This window comes from Rhinolophus sinicus, chromosome 13, assembly GCF_057876585.1.
Source record: "Rhinolophus sinicus isolate RSI-liver-muscle chromosome 13, RSI-T2T, whole genome shotgun sequence".
Classification (NCBI taxonomy): domain Eukaryota; kingdom Metazoa; phylum Chordata; class Mammalia; order Chiroptera; family Rhinolophidae; genus Rhinolophus; species Rhinolophus sinicus.
In genome coordinates, this window is record NC_142513.1 from 19130278 (window position 1) to 19146503 (window position 16226).

The 16226-nt window shown below is 50.6% G+C and overlaps 1 protein-coding gene across 8 annotated transcripts in view; it reads right to left on the reverse strand.

The window, feature by feature from the left end:
• The window catches only part of DLGAP4 (DLG associated protein 4), a 234140-nt gene that overhangs the window by 97214 nt on the left and 120700 nt on the right, over positions 1–16226 (reverse strand). For 5 of the 8 annotated variants that reach the window (XM_074317780.2, XM_019732775.3, XM_088789146.1 and 2 more), the window contains one exon: positions 10751–10883. The exons of the other annotated variants lie outside the window; for them this stretch is intronic. The gene's annotated coding sequence lies outside the window, so the exon portion shown is untranslated. The remainder of the gene's footprint in view (positions 1–10750; positions 10884–16226) is intronic. 8 annotated transcript variants of the gene reach the window in all.

A 16226-nucleotide genomic window follows, 5' to 3' on the forward strand; every position in this document is an offset into this window, starting at 1 on the left:
GGTTTCTTCACCTGGGAAGCATGGTTAAGACCCTTCACTCATTATACAGTGGAATATTATGCAGCCAGAGAAAAAAGTAAAGTTCACTAGGTGAAAGCCACACACAAAAGCCCACATACGGTATGATTCCATTTATATGAAATGTCCAGAATAGGCAAATTAATAGAGACAGAAAGCAGATCTGTGGCTGCCAGGAGCTGGCGGGAGAGGGGAGAGAGGAGTGATTGTTTAATGGGTACAAGAGTTCTGCTAGGGGTCATGAAAGAGTTCCAGAAGTAGAGAGAGGTGATGGCTGCACAACCTTATAAATGCACTTAATGCCACTGAATTGTACACTTTTAAGGGTTAAGATGGTAAATTTTATGTGTATTCTACCACAATTTAAAAAAGTAAGAGTTTTCACTTATAGAGCACCTAGTAAAGTCTCTGGTAGGTGCTCAATAAAGGAGAGCTACGGTTGGTACAGAACCCCCCAAAACCCTTCAAGACCAGTCCAGGCTTACTTATCAAGTGCTTCCTACTTACACATAAACACTATGTGGAATGTCTCACTGAATCCTCACATCAGCGCTGTGAAGTGCATCCTGCCATTAGTCCCATTTTACAGAGGGAGCACTGAGGCGCCATGCCTCTAGCCAACTCCCTGAGCGACTCTCAGCTTTCATGTAACAGTGTCCTGTAGACCACCACCTCAGGAGGGCCCTGAGCTTGAGCTATGTCAGGGGACACAACCTCTAACTGCCTGCTCACCACGACCTTCCTGAGAGAGGACTATTGCAGGGAGGTCATTCAGGGGACACACTGCCCCGCTCTCTGGTCTCAGAGCTCTGACCATGGGGCAGACAAGCCTCGGAGATCACCTGCCTCAGGCTGTTTCATTCTGACCTCCGCAGAGGGACCATCCTGGAAGGGTCTGTAGGCAAACGACAGAACAAAATGGTCAAGATGCATCAATTGCCAGCACATTTAATTCAATTCCTCCAACATTAATGGGAACTGCTCTGTGACTCAGATGGTTCCAGCCCTTAAAGAGCATGTGGCCAAGTGCAGGAGGCAGAAATACACACGGCAATTAGACAACACATAAAAATAAATTCCAGGAAGCGTCAAAGCCAGGGTGTGCAGCCCAGTGAGAGGAGGGATTAATACTCTCTGGGGTACCAGGAAGGCTCCCTGGAGGAAGTGGTATTTCAGCCAGCTCTCTGAGGACCAGTAAGATTTCAACAGGTAAAGGTATAGGGAAGAGCATTTCATAAAAGGGAAAGGCATAGACAAATCATGGTCAGAGGTGAGAGATGGAGGCAGTATTGGAAACAAGTTGTCCCTATGAGGGAGTGGGCTTTGAGGGGGTGGGGGAGAAGAATCATGGAGGTCCTTCGGGCCCCTCTAAGGACACTAAATTTAAACTGTGGGTCATCCACCACCAAACGAGAGCAGGGCCCCAAAGACCGCTGGGACCAGCAGTTCCGCTTCTGGGAATTCTCCAGCAGCCTTGCCTTACACACATTAGCAAGGGGGGCGGGGTGCCCAGAGTTCTAGGAACATAGTTTGTACTAGCATTGCTTGGACAACCCAAATGTCCATTAGGAAACTGGATAAGCAAACTGTGATCCAGCACACTATGGAGTACTATGCAGCTGTGAAAAAAAGAATACGGTGGCTCTAAGTCCTGCCATGAAAAGCTCTACAACATACACTGTTAGGTGAAAATAACAAGGGGCACAACAGGATTATGGGATCTGCCTTAGTTTGGGTTCTCTCAGAAGCAGATCGCTAGCCAAAGATTTGAGTCTATTTGGAGGGTGATTCCAGGAAGCATAGTGAGGAAACAAGGAAAGGCAATAGAAGACACACTCCTGAGCTGTGGGCAACTGAGCTCAGTCCTGCTGGGGATTCGGCCCCACACTGCCTGACGGCTGCCCTGGGGGGAGGGCACTAACTCCCCAGCACTTCCATCTGCTCATGCAGGCTGACACTCAGTCCTCAGCTAGAGAGTTGTAGGTGTTTCCAGAAGGAAGCAGTGGGCATGAACCAGACAGGGAGGTGATACTAGAGGGCAGGGCACCCCTGGCATGTGCTACAGGATGGTACCAATCGTCTAAAAAGGAGTGGGGGGGGGGGAGGGCAAAAGCATATTACTCATATTTGCTTATCTGTGGAAGGCTCTCTGAAAAACGAGGAACAGGGTGGATGGAAGAAAGGGTAGGAGGGGGACTTTTACCATATTGTTTAGAACTTTTTAAAAAAAGGCCTTTTATTTTGGAATAATTTTAGATTATTCCAGGTTGCAAAGACAGTATAGAGTTCCCGTATAACCTTCACCCAGTTTCCTCTAATGTTGTTAACATTTTACATAACCATGGGACATGTGTCAAAACTAAGAACTTAACATTCATACATTACTATGGCCTAAACTCCAGACTGTATTTGGAGAGCACCAATTCCATTAATGTCCTTTTTTCTGTTTCAGGATCCCATCCAGGATACCACATCCTTTAAAATTTTGATTCATGCAAATGTATTTTCTATTCCAAAACGTTATTAAAATATAATAAACGCAGGCTGCCGGGAGTTATCAACGGCTTCTGGGCAGGCATGACCCGACCTGGGGTAAGTGGACCGAGTCTCAGCATAGGATGCCCACAGAAAGGTGAGCCTGGGCTATGCAAGCAGCACACCGGGGCTGGGGTCCCCAGCACTAATCCCTCTTCCCCCAAAGACAACAGAAAGATGAAATCTGTAGCAAATGCCGATGGAGCCCCGCCCATATCCCCTGGGCACTCACCTCTACCTGCCAAAGGCTGCCTCCTGTAAATACTTGTGACTCTGTTTATAGGAGCAAGCTCAGCCCATGCACAGAGCAAGCAGGAAATATCAGGGAGCTGATGCCCCAAGAAGTCGCCCTCATCCCACGATGGATGGGGAACTGGTGGGTAAAATCCCCACTTCCTCACCCCGGGAGTGCCAGTAACTCTGAGTTGTGTGTTCTACTCTATTTCTGGGGGTCTCCAATCATCCATGAGGGTTCCTGCCTGGATAACAACCCTTTACCAACTCTCTCTTTTTTAAAAAAAAAAAAATTTTTTTTTCAGTTACAGTTGACATTCAATATTAATTTATATTAGTTTCTGATGTACAGCACAGTGGTTAGTTACAAAAGAGTGATGGGGATGTCAAGTAACATAGTCAATAATGTTGCAACAACTGTATACAATGCCAGGTGGGTACTAGACTAATCAGGGGGATCACTGCATAAATTATATAAATGTCTGACCAACTCCCTTTTCTTCCCTTCCTCACATCCGTACCAGGCTTTCCTAGGATCACCCCCCAAAAGATCCCCCTGCAATCCTTATCTCTGGGTCTCCAGGAAAACCCCAGCCGAGATAAAACCCAAGCCCTCTGGCCTGATTCCTATGCTACCCGCTATCGGTGCTCAGACGCCTGCCTCCCCCTACTCAGCAGCCTCCCACCTGGAAGCCACACACACAGAGGGCCCTTCAGGGCTCCGAGACCATAGCAGTTTCTGAAGTCCATGACTTCGCACGTGCCGTTCCCTCTGCCTGGAATGTCCTCCCTCTCCTTGACTGCCAGGGAACTCCTGCTCATCCCAGGGGCCCAGCCCGAACGCCATCTCCTCCGGGAGTACTTCTCTGACCCTCAGGAGTCACCCCTCCGGCCAATCTGGATTCCTCTCTCCCGTACTCTACGAGCGCCTTGAGGGCAAAGGTCCTGAGTCTGATATACCTCCTAGAGCCTGGTATATAGCAGGTGCTTCATAAAAGTCTGGTGAATTAATGGATGAATGAAACAAAGTGGGAAGAAGTGACAACCACTTAGGACCTCATTTTACAGGCACCACCACTTCCTGAGGGACTCCTGTGCACCAGGCCCTTTAGGACATGGTATCACTGGACCTCCCCACAGCTCTAAGACTGAGGTATCATTAATTTTGATTGAAAGATGAGGAAACTGAGGCTCAGAGGTGAGAGGACTTCTCCGGTAAGTAGCAGAGCTGGGATTCAAACTCTGGTCTGTCGAACTGTTGTAGGCTTTCCACTGTCCCCCGCACCCCACTCTGGCAAGCTGGAGCACAGAGCCTGCTAACTGGTCCTGGCTGGGCCCCTAGCCCATAGTGTGAGCTCAGGCTGGCCCCTGCTGGCTTTTGGGTCTCAGTTTCCCCATTTGCACAATGTGGACTGGTTGGAAAAGGAAGTCTTAAGGTCTCTTCCATCTCACACAGTCTGGGATTCTAGGGGCTGCCAGCCGACTGCCCTAGGTGAAGGGGACTCAGCCCTGTCCCCTCCTCTTTCAGCCACGGGCAGGGGAGGGCGTCAGGCACAGTACTCAGTAATCACGAAACTGTGCTCAAGGTCAAGAACCATCCGTGGTATCCAAACATCCTGCTATGAGCTACTCTGCCCCCTGCAGGTCACCCCTTCCCAGCCCTGACCAAACCAAGCAGGGTGTCTGCACCTTGGAGTGGAGGTGACTTACCCGACGCGACTTCAAGGGTGAACGTCTCACCTCCACCCAACCCCTCACCAAGGTGAGGGCCTGAATGGGTGGAACAAAGGCCCAGCTCCCCACAGTGACCTCCATGGGCAGGGCCCATGTCCCCAGCATCCCTGTGGACACCAATAATTTACCCTGATCATTGTCTCAGCACCTTTGGGGAAGCATCCCTGGGCCCCATGGGCTGTTCTTACCTTGGACCCTCGTCTCCATGACACACTTTCTTGATCCCCTTCCATGGAGGCCCTGACTTAGTGTCCTTTGGGGCTTGGATGTCCCCATATGGGTGTGCCAACTTTGGGGTGCCCTCATTCCATCTTCTCCTCTCTCCTATATTTAATAGGTCAGTAGGCTGTTCTAAGGTGGCGGCATCCAACACCCTAATCAAATCCTCCCCACGTACTCTGCACGCCCCTCATCAGCTCTGGTCCCACCAGTCCCCAGCCCCCTGCAGCCTCCCTGTCCCATCCACCATCATTAGTAAAACACAAGTCCAGGATGTGTCCAAAACCATAGCAGGTCTCCCTCCCACCTAGGCCCCCACCCTGGAATTTCTTGGGTGGTCTTTCAGAAATGGCCCATGCCTCCCTCATATATATGTACAGTACTTTACAATAACTAACATTCATACAGCCTCACTATGGATCAGATTCTGTTCCAGGCACTTTAAGCACGAATATTAACTCATTTGAACAGTCCCACGGGGTAGTTACCTACTATGAGCACCCCCATTTTACAGATGAGGGGTAATTTGCCCAAGGTCACAGAGGCTGCTAGTAGGAGAGCTGGGATTTGAACCCAGGCTGACTGACTCCAGAGTGCCTGCTCTTAACCATTCTACACGTCTCCTGACTCCACTCATGTCTTCTTTTACTAAAGACCCCTCTCTGGCTGCTCTGCTCCTCTCGGCATTCAAGGCCCTTTGCAATCCTTCCCCTGCCCACTTTATAATAGGAGCAGGCTGCCAGAGGGGCGTGCATAGCAGCATCTCCACCCAGCGCCGTCCACTCTTCCCAGGACACACTCCCTCCAGGCCGTTGTGTGTGCTGTTCCCTCTGCCTTTCACGCCTTTCTCCTCCCCTGGGTCTGGAGCAAGGCCTGACTCACACACTACCTTCTCTAGAGGTGCTCCCTGACCTGCTTACCAACTGCCCCTCTTGCGTGCAGTCCAGACACCTGTCTTTCCCTCTAGGCACTCCTGCACCTTTCAGAGGCTGCTAGAGCATCTTGCACACTGCGCTGGAATGAGTTCTCAGGGTCCCTATTGACTGGGGACTCCCCACAAGCTGGGATGGCAGCTTACTCATTTTTGTATCTCATTCATTCATTCATCCAAAAAATATTTGTAAACACCTCCTATGAGGTAGCCTAGTGCTAACCAGCAGAGTTGTCCTGTGGGGGAGACCAACATCACACGCAGAAGCCATCGACGGAATTGCTCGTGTGGTCTTCCAGAAATGGCCCACGCCTCCCTTGCACGTGTATACAGTACTTAAAACAACTAATACTTAACACAGCTTCATTATGTGTCAGACTCTGTTCCAAGCACTTCAAGCACAGATAGTAACTCATTTCAACAGCCCAGTCCCCTCTGTTCCCCTCAGTCCACTCCGCCCCCTCACACACTGTCTCTCCAGAGAAGCCTTCAGGAAAAGCTCTCTGGAAGGGGAAATGGATGAAAGGATCCAATCTGTGCGGGTTTTTCTGGAGCGAGGGGATACGAAGGTTGCAGACCACCTGCCCGTGATGCCACTTCGCCACATCAGAGGTGGCCTGGTGCTTGGACATGGCACCCTCAGGGGGGAATGTCCTGCAGCCTACCTCAGTGCCCCTTGGGGGCACTGGCGTGACCATGGGCCTCCGATGTCCCCTTTGGCATGCCCTGCTCCTCAGTTCTATCGCTTGGGGCTCTGCAGCTGAGCTGACATACTGACCCTGTGTTCGCCCTACCACAGATCTGCAGGAACTCTTACAAATCACCAAGTCCACTGCCCACTGTACAGATGGAGAAACTGAGGCCTGCAGGGGACACCTGATGCTGGAGGGTATAGTCACCTACTGTTAAGGATTCCTATCCGATCTGGGATAGCCGGCCTCCAAGACGGCCCCCAGTGAGCCTCGTCTTCCCGTACTGATACCCCTGGATAGTCAGTCCCCTCCCATACTGACTAGGGTTGACCTGTCAGTAGGAAATCGTGGAAATGACAGTATGTGACGTTCAGAACAACATTATAGAAAACACTGCAGTTTCCATCTTGCCCTCTTGGATCTCTTGCTCTGGGGGGAGCCAGCCACCATGCCGTAAAGGCACTCACCCTATGGCATGGTCCACGTGACAAGAACGTGAGGCCTCCTACCAACAGCCCTGTAAGTGAGCTTAGCTTGGAAGCAAATTCTCCCGCCCCAGTCAGGTGTTTAGATGACTGCAACCTCATAAGAGACCCCTGATCCAGAACTACCCAGCTCAGCTGCTCCCAAATTCCTGACCCAGAGAAACCATGTGATAATACATATTTATTACTGTTTTACGCTGTTCATTTGGGGGTACTTCATTATGTAGCAGTAGATAACCAATACACATCTCCTCTGGAAACATGTTAATTTTTGGCTTGCATACTTCCAGGGATGAGCAGCTCACTACCTCTCAAAGCCATCTTCTCTACCACTGGGCAGCTCAGACATTCTGTCTCTCTGGGGTTTCCTCCTTGGTCCCAGTTTTGCCTGCTGGGATTACAGAAGATCCTAGCGCTCTCTGTCCTGGGCTGGCCATGCAGGGATTGCATCTCCTTTGGCCTCTTCCCCTGCCAGCTGCACAACAACCCCTCTTTCTGCCTTCCTTTCTCAGAGGATGACACTCCAGCTTCCCACCCACTCTCTGCTCTCTCTTCAAGCCACAGTCCAGATGGTCACAGACCTGAATGGCCAAAAGGAAGCAATACCAGCTACAGAATCCGGCAGACCCAGGTCTGAATCCCAGTTCCTCCACCTGTGTGACCTTGAATAAGTTGCTTCCCCTCTCTGAGCCACTGTAAAATGTAGGTCATAATAGAGGGTCACCGAGAGAAGTGAATGAGTTAATGTAATGGAGATGACAGCATAATAACAGCAACTATTTCATTCATTCGGCACGTATGATGCACCAGACACTTGACACACATTAGCCCATTTCACAGTCCTGCAGTACAAGCAAGACTATGCCTCATTTTACAGAGGAGAAAAGTGAGCCCGGAGAGGTGAAGTGACTTGTCCAGCTGGTAAATGGTGGAGCTGAGACTTGAACCCCAAATAACTCTGCCCATGTCGAGAGATATCCTAGGTAAGGGGCAGTTCTTTTCTGCCAGCCTGTTTTTATCAGCAGGGCTCCCGCAGGGAACCTGGACCCAAATGCACTGACTCGGTGCCCCTCCCACAGGGGTGACGCATGTCTTCCTGGCCCTGCTCATTTGCAGTTGTGAACAGCTTCACAATTCATCTGCTGAGCAGAGATGCAGCATGAACCCGGTCTCCTCCTTGGGCCCTGCTGCTGTTTCTAGCTTCCTCTTACACCTCTCTCTCCCTCAGTCACTTCACTCCAGCCACACTGGTGTTCCTGACCCTCCAATTCACCTAGCACTTTCCCACCACAGAGCCTGTGCACCTGCTGAGCCCTCTGTCTGGAACACTTCCCCCAGTTCAGATCCTGGTACAAGCCTCCGGGAGGTCTTCCCTCACCCTTCAAGTCTATAGTAGGTGCTCCCTATATTTTTTCCAATACAGCAACCTGACTGTGTCCTTTGCAAACCTCATCTCTGTCAAAAATGGTCTTTGTTTACACATTTATTTCTGTCCCTCCCTCTGCAAGGGTGGAAACTGGCCTGCCATGTATACCAACCACTATGCTGGCTGCAGCATCTTGTCAGATGAATGAACATGAGCTTCCGGTGTGCCCAGCACCATCGGGGGAGGAGAGAAGCAGGACGGGGTGGGGGTGGGGTTGTTGTAAACCCATTTGCAAGTGCAGCCATGCAATTCCGAGAAAGGAAGAGCTATCTGCCCGAGGTCACGGGAGGCCTAAAGCAACACAAATTCAGGAGTTGGTGTTTCCACTCAGAACCCCTCATCGGCCAGGACTGTCTGGATCCGCCAGGGAACGGCTGGATGCTGCTTGATATTCTGCCTGGAACTGCTTGGAATGGAATAAAATATTTATCTGTGGCTGGAGGTTTGCAGAGGACATTTGAGATGGATTGCATTTTCATGCGCCTATGAAATCTAATTGGGTTCATTGTAGGATATTTGGTTTCTCGGAACAGACACATCATTTTCCCAGGGAGCGGAAGCCTCTGCCACCCAGGATTAAGCGGGAGCTGGTACGGCCTCAAACTGCCCCATTAGCTGGGCCTAGTTTGGGTCTCTGGTTGCTCTGGGGACAAGTGGCAGGAGGGGACCTGTCTCTTCTCTCTGTGGGGCGGCCTGATTTCCTCTGAGGTTCCCAGCCAGAGACGGCCAGCTCCTCTGGCAAAGGGAAGAATTCCTCAAGAAAGAACTAAAGGCACATTGCCGCCCCACCCCCAACCAGTGCCCTGTGACACATGCCTGCCTGGCCTCCAAATCATCTCAGTGCTGCACTCTTCATCCCCAATACCACAGCCAACCCCCCCCACCCCCATTCTACTGCCCCAGGTACTTCACTGGTCTCCTGCCTCCATGTTCTCCACCCCCCTCACTCCCCCAACTACAAAGGGAGACAAAGGTTCCTAAAATATAAGCTTCAAGTTCTGCCTCCCATATGAACGGAGGCAAGCCTCTTCCCTCCCTGGGCCTCAGTTTCCCCACCTGAAAGGAAGGGACTGGGGTACAGCGATAGTTCTCAAGCCCATCCAAACCCATCCAACCCTCAATCCTGTTTATATAGCAAATATTTGGTAATGTCCCCTTTTATTATCCTGAAATGAAATTCAGATACTATTACCTACGTACACACATAATTTAAAAAAATACAATGCCCTAACGGCAACATAAAGGAGCAGCGAAAGGAAAGCAATTTATAATATAATGTACTGTAAAGCCTAAGTGCTGGGACCCAGCTCCGCTAGAAGGCATAATAAAGGAATCCGATGCTGGCACCTACACAGAGAATCAGTGACAGTGACGAATGCAGAGAAAGATGTGCTGTTGAGTCAGCTACTCAAATACCACCAATACCACCAGCTGGAGGGGGTGTGATTTTTCTAATATGGCCACCGACTCTTGGTAAAAATCTGACCAGGCAAAGCATATTTTTCCTTGGTATACAGGATCGTTATCTTCCTGGGTAGATTAAGACTGCACAGGAATACTTCATACACGTATATGAAATACAGTGAGGGGACAGTCTCCGGGAATTAGAAACAGATTGATTTTTTTTGCCTGCTGGGATGGCTGGCAGAACATTGGCAAGTCATGTGAGATGCAGGTGGGATAATTCTTCATTGTGAGGGGCTGGCCAGAGCATTCCCAGTTCTCTGCCCTCTCAATGTCAGTAGTGCCTGCCCAATTACTGTGTGGTAGCAAAATGGTTTCTGGGGGACAGTGCTGTCCCCTTGAGAGCCTCTGGACGAAAGCCCGAATGCCAGACATACAACTTCCTACCATTGCTGTTTCCTGTACGCGTGGCAGACATGGCTAATCAAAAGCTCACTTTCTCACTGAATGGATAAGGCCCAGAATCCTCAAATCAGCACTCCACACAATCTACTGGAATTGGTTCATGAGCTGAAACTTGGCTCAGCATCGAAACCCATTCAATTCTCACCAATATTTACTGAATTTGACAGAGCTGAGTGAAGGATCTGTGAAGTTCTTTTCAGCTTCAGGCTCAGGATTCCCTGCCCCTCCCCATCCCAAAGCCCACCCATGGCTCTCCCCCGCTGACAGAAGGCAGCCCTGCTCCCTCGGCATGACGTTTTGAGCTCTCTCTGACTTGGCTCAACAATGACACACATGTGCAGAGCACTTCAGAGTCTGCAAAGCACTGTGAGGCAGGCAGGGCAGAGGGCATCAGGCCCACTTTATAGGTGAGGAAACCAAGGCTCTTTGAATAGAAGTGACTTGCTCCAGGTCACAGAGCTGGGAAGCAGTCATCCGTGGAACCTGGTTCTCTCGAATGTAAAACCTTCATTTTGTCAAGCTTGTGCTTTTCAGCCCCATTCTGTCTCAAGTAATCCAAGCCCGTCACAGTGGGCCACATGTCACTCCCCAGCAACGCCCCTCATACCTAGGAAACAGCAGTGTGATGCCTACGAGCATGAGAGCTAGTCAGCCTGTATCCAGCTGGCTTCGAATCCTGGCTCCACCGCGTAGAGCTGTGTCACCTGGGACAAGTTACTGCTCAGGCTTCCGTCTCTCATCTGTAAAACGGAGATGATAATGGCATCAGAGTTGCTGACGAGATTAAATGCGTCCATCCATGTAGAACGTTTAGCACAGAGCCAGGCACGAAGTAAGAACTCAATAGATGTTCGCTGGAATTCATATGATTATCCTCGTAGTTCTTGCCACCTGACATGCCTTTCTGCACGGCTGTGTTAGTTAACACCGGCCACCATCCTAGGCTCTATATGTCTTCCAATAAACATCACTCCCTGACCCTGGCACCTCAGTCAGATTCATCTTATCTCCCTGGATTCCTAGTAAGTTCTATCAGTGTCTCCTTTTTTTCTGCAAATTACTCCCTACCTCCATGATTTTGCCAATGCTTTTCCCTCTGGGTGAAATGCTCTTCCTGTCTTGCTTACCAGGCTAACACATCTTTAAATATCACCTCTCCCAGGAGGCCTTCCCTGAGACACACAGTTGGGCCAGGAGTCTCCTCCTGGCTTCCATGGCCCTCAATTCTTCTTTCTAATACATCAGATTTAACACTGAACATTAAGAATATATAGAAGGGCCAGCTGAGTGACTCAGGTGGTTGGAGCTCTGTGCTCCTAACTCCGAAGGCTGCCGGTTCAATTCCCACATGGGCCAGTGGGCTCTCAACCACAAGGTTGCCAGTTCGATTCATCAAGTCCCGCAAGGGATGGTGGGCAGCGCCCCTTGCAACTAAAGATTCAACATGGCACCTTGAGCTGAGCTGCCGCTGAGCTCCCAGATGGCTCAGTTGGTTGGAGCGCGTCCTCGCAACCACAAGGTTGCTGGTTCAACTCCCGCAAGGGATAGTGGCCCCCTGCAACTAGCAATGGCAACTGGACCGGGAGCTGAGCTGCGCCCTCCACAACTAAGACTGAAAGGACAACAACTTGAAGCTGAACGGCATCCTCCACAACTAAGATTGAAAGGACAACAACTTGACTTGGAAAAAAGTCCTAGAAGTACACAGTGTTCCTCAATAAAGTCCTGTTAAAAAAAAAAAAGAATATATAGAAAATCCTGGGGGTGGCCAGATGGTTCAGTTGGTTGGAGTGCAAGTTCTGGGCAGCAGGGTTGCCAGTTCGATTCCCACATGGGCCAGTGAGCTACACCCTCCACAACTAGATTGAAGACAGCGAGCTGCCACTGAGCTTCTGGAGGGGTGGCTGGATGGCTCAGTTGGTTAGAACGCAAGCTCTCAACAACAAGGTTGCTGGTTCAATTCCCACATGGGATGATGGGCTGTGCCCCCTGCAACTAAAGACTGAAAACGGTCACTGGACTTGCAGCTGAGCTGCACCCTCTGCAACTAGACTGAAGGACAACAACTTGGAGCTGATGGGCCCTGGAGAAACACACTGTTCCCCAATATTCCCCAAGAAAGTTTATTTAAAAAATATATAGAAAGTCCTGACCCCAATAATTAGAAAATACATGTTCTTTGCAAACATGTATGCAACGTTTACAAAGCTGGCTATGTTTTAGGCTACAAAGCAAGTTTTAACAAATACCAAAGAAACAGTATCATACATACATTATTTTAAAAAACCATAAAGCAGTATTAAAAGATAACTTAAAATCGCCCATAGGTTTGAAAATTTTAAAATACATACTTCTAAATAACTCATGTGTTGAAAAAGACACCAAAAGGGAAATGAGAAAATATTTAGAACTCAATGATAATGAAAATAAAATACATCAAAATTTGTGGGATGCAGCTAAAGCAGTATCCAGAGAGACATGGATAGCCTTAACGGCTTCTATTAGAAAAGACAAAAGTAATATAAGTTCCCAACTCAAGAAATTAGAAAAAGAACATCAGGAAAAAAATCCAAAAAATGTAGAAGGGAGGTGTGCTGGGGGCATATCAGGATCCCCAGCACAGTCTGGCTCAGGGCTTGGCACTGGAGGGTCGTAGTAAGTGTCAGTTGAATAAATGCTGTGGATAGAATGGTTTTGGTTTCTCACTGTTCCATTTCCTGTGTCAGGGTTTCTCAAGTTGGGTTCCCAGACCCACTTCATCAGATCACGTGGGCCCACCCGAGTCTAAATGGAATGAGATTCCATGACCTACATTTTCTAACACAGTCCCGTGTGCACTGACTTGAGACCCCAAGTGAGGGAGGGCAGAGCAGCTTCAGGGAAAAGTGTGAGGTCAGGTTTGTCTGTCCATGGAACCCACCCTCACCTTAGCGACCCTCCTCCCCACTTATGTTTTCATAACCTGCTTCATACCACTTTAGAGAAATCATGTCCCAAATCCAAGCGTCAGTTTACTTGCCTATAGTATGGGAATAAAGACAGTTATTCCCCTGTACCTCCAGAGCCTCAGGATTTTTCTTTCCAGCAACTCCTTTCTGGGGCACACAGGTCAGCTTCCTATTACAGGGGTATCACTGCTGGTAAGCTGTCCTTCCTCAAAAGGGCACAGCTCACCTCTTCTGAGTCATTTAAATACAACAGCCCTGGGACAGTGGGCAGGGCTTGTTAGGGTTTCTGTTTTATAGATGAAGGAACTGAGGCTGATTAAGGGCGCCTTCAGGGTGCAAGGTCTTCAATGGGCCCCCGGAATTACCCCAGAAGTTCAAACCTCCTCATCCCTACCCCTCTCGGGGTCGTGGTGTGCGTGTGTGTGAATGCGCCTGCATGCTGGGTGAGGGGCCTGGGAGGCCCCCGGCCCCATGCTCTCCGGTTGCTCTTAGACTTGGGAATATTAGGCCTGGACAAGGTCTCAAGCTGGCTGAATGAGCTCATTAACTGCACTCTTGGGGTATGGAGGGGCAGATGCTGGCCAGAGGTCACCCAGATGCTGGCCAGAGGTCACCCAACAAGGAGGTCTACCTGGGACTGGAATTCAGGGCTCCAGCCCCCGGGGCCTGGCCTCTTTCCTTGGCATAGAGCTGCCTCCTCCCTCAGTGGGCTGGAGTGCCCGCTGCCATGATGCTATTTCAGTGGGGCTGCCAGGATTGCTGCGTTTGCAGGTGGTGACATAGGAGCTGGCAGCAAGCACTGGGCTTGGAGCCTGGGACAAGGCAGGCCTGGGCTCTAACCCCATCAGCCTAGCCAGCTTCAGGGACCCCAGGTACCTTGTGAAGCCTCCTACCCTCATCTGGACAGTGTGAATAATAATATTTGTTCCTGCTTCACGGAACTCACTGAGAGGGTCGCAAGTGATAAGATGTGTGGAGTGTCAGCTCGGAGCTGGGTAACATCCATCAAGCTCCTACTATGCGCCGGGGTTAAGAACAGTGGCAATGTGGTCACCAAGGCCAGGCTCTGGGCTAAGGGCTTTAGGCTCATTCATGTAACAGGTATGTACTGAGCACCTACTATGTGTCAGGCAATCAAGTCTCGGGGATAAGGCAGCGCAGACCAGGTTCCTACCCTTATAGAGCTCACATTCTACAAGGAGACAGACAACAGAGAAATTGAAGATAATGCAACGTCAGGTAACAATACCTTCTTAGAAACAAATTAGAATGAATTTGATGAATGGTGAAGCATGAGTGTGACGGCTGGCCGGGACAGGCTTCCTGGAAAAGCAGTATCTGGACAGAGGTGAGGGTCGATTGACCCTTGGGGATACTTGGGGAAAGAACATTCCAGGCAGAGGAACAGCAGGTGCAAAAGTAGGAGTGCAGCTGGTGTGTATGCGTGTGTGTGTGTGTGTGTGTGTGTGTGTGTGTGAGAGAGTATGAGAATATGTGGGAGTGTGTCAGAGTGTGTGAGTCTGAATGTGTGAATGTCAGTGTGTGTTGGGTGAGGGGCTAAGTGCAAGGGGGACAGTGTGGCAGGAGCAGAGGGAGAGAGGGGGAGTGTGGAAGAGGAGGCACCAATCACGTGGGGTCCTGCGGGCCACAGTAAAGACTGGATCCTCCAAATAAGCTGTCATTCTCCTCAGGCCACACAACCAGGGTGGAGGAACCGGGTTCCAAGCCAGGCATTCCCTGGCCAGTTCCCACTCTCTTTCCATGTGGCTCCAACAAGTGTCACTGGAACCTGGAGCTGATCTTGAATGAGAGGTGTCTGTGGAGAGGTCTGTGAACCCTGAGCTTGCTAGAGCCCCACGGATGTGGGAGGTAAGGCAGGTCGAATGTGGGTCCGGGAGAAGCCGGGAGGGGAGCCAGAAGGGGTGGCAGAGGCAAGCCACCTGGGGCTGGGGCGGGTGGGGGCGGCCTCTCCATGGAGACAGCGTTTGGAAGCACCACTGGAATTACTCACGGAGGCCCATGTGCACATGTGCGTGCACCCAGCGCCACGTGCACACACTCACAGACCACAGAGCCCACGCAATCATGGCTCATCTCAGAAGCCACTTAATAAAAGACGTCACACGCTAGAGGGGACGAGGGCCATGGAGTTTGTCTCAGGAGCACGGAGGGAGACAGGCATCCAGGAAGACCAGCAGGGCCCCTGTAGCCTCAGACCCCCGCAGGGCAGAGGCACAGAGCAGCTCACCAATCAGCCAGCCCAGCAGTGGCCTGTTCTGGGTTAGGTCCCGTGGAAACCACAAGAAATATGGTCCCTGCTCTTAGGGGCAACCAGTCAGACCAATCAGTCTCTCAGGGGTGAGAGAGCACAGATGGATAACCACACAGAGAAATGAAAATGACAGCAGTGATCAGAGCTTGGGAGATGGGGTAGGTGGGTCAAGGAGAGCACTTAAGGAAAGAAAGTCAGACAAGGCTTTCTGGAGAAAGTAAGCTTTGATCTGAGGTCTGAAAGCTGAGTAGGAAGTGACAGGATGAGATGGTGTGTGTGTGTGTGTGTGTGTGTGTGTGTGTGTGTGTGTGTGAGAGAGAGAGAGAGAGAGAGAGAGAGAGAGAGAGAGAGAGAGAGAGAGAGAGTTCTACACAGGGGACAACAAGTGCAAAGGCCCTGAGGCTGGACAAAGATTCCCAGGTTCAGGGAAACAGAGACAAGGCCAGCATAGCGTGGGGGGTGAAGGACGCCACCAAAGCCAGCCTCCCCTATGTGTACAGCAGGGCCCAGGGCACGGCTGTGGGCTGGTGAGGGGGAGTCCCTGAGGCCCCTCCACAGCTGCCGCAGGACTGGCTGAGAGACAGACCGGGGTTGGGACGCACTCATTCACTGCGTGACTTTGGCAGGTCACCTCCGTTGGTTCCTTATCGGAACAATTTCAAGACAACACGTGTCACGTGCTGCAAAGGGAACAGGTTCATAGCAGCTACTGGATAAATGGAGCCTCCCTCCCTTTCCTTCTCACATCACTAGCTTCTGCCTCAGTCTCTCCCTTTGCTCACCAGCTCCTTTAAGGGGCTGGGATTGCATCTGTCTCCACGCTGTGGCTGGAACAAGCTGTCGCCGGTCAGTGCTCCCAGCAG